This window comes from Atta cephalotes, assembly GCF_000143395.1.
Source record: "Atta cephalotes unplaced genomic scaffold scaffold00021, whole genome shotgun sequence".
In the NCBI taxonomy this organism is placed as follows: Eukaryota; Metazoa; Arthropoda; class Insecta; order Hymenoptera; family Formicidae; genus Atta; species Atta cephalotes.
In genome coordinates, this window is record NW_012130085.1 from 1,517,742 (window position 1) to 1,523,104 (window position 5,363).

Below are 5,363 nucleotides of genomic sequence, written 5' to 3' on the forward strand. Positions count from 1 at the left end.
AAATCTTAATTCATTTTTTAAATAAAACGTTTAATAAAAAATAATTATAATTTTTGAAAAGCTATTTCTGCAAGAACAATTTTTTTTTAATTTAATATGTAATAATCTGATTTTTATATAAAAAAAAGGAAATGTCATAAAAAAATTTGGCTATACAAATGTATTAATTAATAAATATAATTAATAAATATATACGTGTATATTTATTGATTAGTATTAATATTAATAAATATACATATTTGCAGATTATTTCCATTTCTTAATACATCATTAAATGCCGACGTTTCATGAACATTGTAATTTATTTCATTTTGAGAACGAGAAGCAATCTGATATTCAGTATCAGGTTGCTTCACGTCCTGATAAGCAATGTGAACTGCAATGTTCATGAAATGTTAATATTTAATGATCAAGACGCGGAGATAACTCGCGTAGTCTTTTTTGAGAAAATCAGATTATTTATAAATTTTTAAAAGGTTTGTTTCTGCAGAAATAGTCCTTTTTAAAAATTAAAATTATTTTTTATTAAATATTTCTATTTCACATAATTAAAGTCACTAATATGTTTAAGAATGTTTTGGTTGTACAATGTCAACTAAAAGCATCTATCAAAAAATTTTGTCGTAAATACACAATGAAAATCAACTATAAGAAGCAGAACAACAAATTATTTAACTTTTAATGGCTTATGCAGCACAATAATTACCATATTTTGCTACAATTTTAGGTAAATAACTTCAAAACAAGTAAATCCGAGTAAACTTTTGCATGAATATTTAATAGAGTTTCATTAGTACATATAAAAAAATGTAATTTAATTCGTAATGTTCTTCATTAAATTTGCAAATAAGTACTGCAAAGCGTTATTTACATAAGAGTCAGGTAAACAAAATAATTGAAATAACTTTAAAACCAAGAGAATTGTACTCAAATTTTATAGATATTTAGACGTAATAATAGAACAATCTATGAATTTTTATGCTTTTGCTAGTACTTTCAGTTGTGACACATACATCTTTAAAATCGATTCAGAACAACCAAGCGAGAGCAACAAACACGAATGAACAATTCGCTCCAATGAATGCGAACGGTATCGCCGCACCAGCAGTGCTATTCGAATTAATTGAAGCGAGTTGTTTATTCGTGTTTGTTCACGCTTGCTTGCTTAATTTGGAACTGGTTTAAGATGCACGCATACATATAAATTTGTACAACACAATGAATAATATTAAGTGTGTATTGGTGCATGGAATACATCATGCGACTATCGCGGGAACTGCAATGGTTAATTACGCAAGTAACAAGTAGAATGAATTATCAAGTTGCTTACCTGGTGGTTGCTCCGCCGATGCCCAATGCCACCCAGACTCCACCTGCTCCTCCTCTCATGTTTTCGGTCGCTTCTTCATGGCACTCACACATTCAACACTCGTTCGCGAAACACGACTAATTACAATTACCGATTAGACGATTACCGAAACACAATCGCGAGATAGTTTACACGACTCTCGAGATTAGATGAAAAAATATGGATCATCAAAATATGACACCCGCACGAAACTTTGTACGGCACTCCCGTTAATCAAATGTATTTTAATTCAACGCGTCGCAAGCTTACTTTATTACGTTTCGACAGAGGAATAAAGTAAAGAAATTGTATGAATATGGAAGGTGTTATAATACGCGAGCGCGTTAATTTACTGACGGATCCATGGAAGAGGGAGGACGTGGCTCCCCTTTGGTAAATTTCCATTCGCGAAAAGAGATTTTCCAACTTTTTTATTGTTTCTTAACCCGCGAGACATCGCGCTATTCATGATGTCAAAATATTAATTGGAACATTTCCGTGGACGTATAAAATCGTTCAAAGTAATGATGACATTTGTGGCCAATTAAAAATTGATCACAAATTTTATAAACCAATATAAAGCTGCTATTCTCTATATTAGAAATTTGCCACTAATTAGGTCCCAAATTATATTCAGGTTAGTTAGATATTATATTACATTCTTACATGTTAATTATGATCGCATCAATTATTAAAGTGCGACATTGTAGTCATATCGATTAAGACTGCATTCGATTTCGTATTCATAACGTTTGTATCATTTGTTCTCTTTAATATTTGATAAACAACAAGGACGAAAAGATTAACGATGTGTGTTGAAGCGAACGCAGCCCTAATCTCGATACTGCCGAGATTACCTGAACTTATTCGTGAAAACATGGTTACGATCTCGCGCGATGAGCATGAAAAGTAGGTACGATATTCGTCTAAAACTTTACACGACATTCCCGACATCAATCGCACATATTACACACGCGACGTGTGTTATATTACGTTTTGACAGAGGAAAAACACGAATAAAGTACGAATGAAATAAAGTACGATGCTACGGTACGTTTGCCCTTCACGACGCGCGTTGCGAGGCAAAGTGAGGCAAAGTGAAGTGGGGGAGGTGCTGCAAATGGTGGAATTCGTAAAACGCGCGGTCAACTTCACGCGGTACATCGTCGTATCGCGACCGATGCACTTTCATGCCCCTCCTACACTTTGAATAATTGTCCACATTTTACAGCGATTACTATTTTATTCTAAATAGAACAAAAATCATCATGATATCAAAATGATTGTTCAAAATGATTGTTAAAAGTTATTTTTCAATCAATAACTTTAATAACGATTTACTTTAACGTTATTTTGATGTTCGTGATTTATTGTTTTGTTTGGAATGCTATATCAGTAAATAAATGTAAAAAAAATATAAAATTAAAAATGCCTACAGAATGCAATATTTGAAGAAATGATTACTTTACTGATAATTAGCATGCCGTATTATAGATTTCGATCGAGCATATACATATACATATATGTCTCAAAATATGCAATTTAATAAAGCTTTTATATACGAATACCGAATTTCTGTTAAGCGGTTGATAAATATGGGAATACGACATTAATTATGTTGTTATATTTGTATTTACTGATTAAACGCATCGCGACGCTGCTCGATTTGAAGTCAATCCGTTTCGATGTCGTGATGTTTTATTAATAATCAAAACCCTCAATGATTCGCGTCAACGACTTTATTCTGATACCGCAAAGTATCACGCGAGTCAATTCAATTAAGGCCAATCGAATACTTTATAAATATACAATCAGAATTAAATATTATACGTACGATAAATTAAATATTATTACGTACGATTAATTAAATATTATATACGTTTCGAAATAAATGCGTGTAAATACATATTAATAATCAATCGATATATCACAGAGTAAATTACTTCGTACAGTGAATCGTATTTTATGCTCTATATTATCTGTGATCTTCAAACACTTAGAGAATAATAGTTCTTAAATGCTTGTCGCAATCGCGTTTCGAAAAGTAATAATAAGACGCCACACGAGCGACACTACCTACCTCGTTCGATCGCTCACTGTGGCGAATGATAATCCAACGACTCGGCGCAACGTAAGTAGCACCGATCTTGTGACATCACAAAGAAGCAGTTGGACTACGCCACAAAATACGACGCACTTTGATCGTTGTATGTGCATTAGCCAACCATCCTTATGGTTATGAAATTATTTTAAACTTTACAAAATAAATGTATACTTTAAATACGTCGCGCGTCGCTTTTTACATTTTCAGCTCGTGTGATATATTTTATATTATAAATATGAACTATGCGTTATCAATATAATCAATATATCAGCTTTCGCCATTATAGACATGAGCTATTCGAATTAATTTTACTTTGTGCTTTTAATTCAGATGAAGATACGTCTGATTTAACAAGAAATATAATATGAAAGATATTTAATGCGAACATTGTTCAGAGAATAATTATTGGAAATTTCAATGAAAGGACGATCTCTAATTCCAATATCTATTTATAATTTTGACTTTTATTTTAAAGAAAAAAAACGTGTGAAGTATTTGTTTCGATAAATAGTCGATGCATCAGTACAAAATATTAATCGCGGAAATTAATTAGGCAAACCGATAATGGCTAATTCATAAAATATGATCACGGTCGCATTTCGAAAAGGAATAACGACACGACACACAGAACGAATGGCGGCACTATTTATTTGTTCGAGCATTACGTTTTGCAAGAGATATTATTATTTCATTACACATAAAATACACATATAAATTTGCTATTTTTTTACATTTTAAATAAATTTTAATAAATGTTATAAATATATTATAAATTCTATTATTGTACATTTTGCTTTGCAAATGGCATCGTTTAAACTAACGATCAATTTTACTGAACATACATATATAAAGCAATGAGCAATTCTTAAAAAGATAAAAAGTCATTGCATTAATCGATATTATTAAAGAATATGCGGAATATGCGGAATAAAATAAGAATATAAAAAATTAATTCATATTATGTATATTGTATTATACGTATAGTTTGTTTATAAGAACAAATGTGTTTTATGAATTTCATGTTAGACTTTCCGAATGATACAAACTCTCTCCCATTTCTGAAATTCGATTCTTAAATTAAATCTTTTCTTTTTATAAAATTCTTTATATAAAACGAACTTATGTTCTTTGAACTGTTGTTATGTTTTTTGATTTTTAATATAAAATTTAAAAAAATAATTCTAAAATATCGTATTTATATTTATATTTATATTTCGCGATTACATTCACGCGATTTTATTCTATCATTTCTATCCATTTTAGAGGGAAATAAATTTCCTTAGGTATTATATAGAATAGAGAATTACTTTAACAAATACGTGTCTGAAATAAAAAACAATTTTTGGATATACACTTTAAGTACGTACAGTTAAAATGCATATATACTCATTCGCATATTACGCGAAACGTAAAATATGCATCTCTTAAAAAGTTTCACAGCTTTTATATGATGTACAATGTAACAAAAGAATGGCTCAATGTCGCCTTAATCTTGATGGAAAGAGTATCCGATATTACATGCACGTGTAACATATACAGAAAGAAATGCACACAAACAAACATGCACACATTTTCTTTGCCAAGAAATTCATAAGAATAAGGTATAACTTAGCGGAAAGCGCGCAGCGTCGCAAACAGTCCCGTCTAATATATGCGCGACGCGTCTTCGCTCGTTGCTTGGATAACTTTCTTCGTCGAGGTTTTAAGCGGTCGGACGGTCAACTTTATACGTCCGCGCTGGCGAATTATGGAAATCCTTCCTGAAAAAGTTCAAAGTACGGCGAGACCACGCTAACGTGTCAAAAGGTGCAAGTCGTTGTTAAAGAAGAGAGAGAGAGAGAGAGAGAGAGAGAAGAGAGAGAGAGAGAGAGAGAGAGAGAGAGAGAGAGAGAGAGAGAGAGAGAGAGAGAG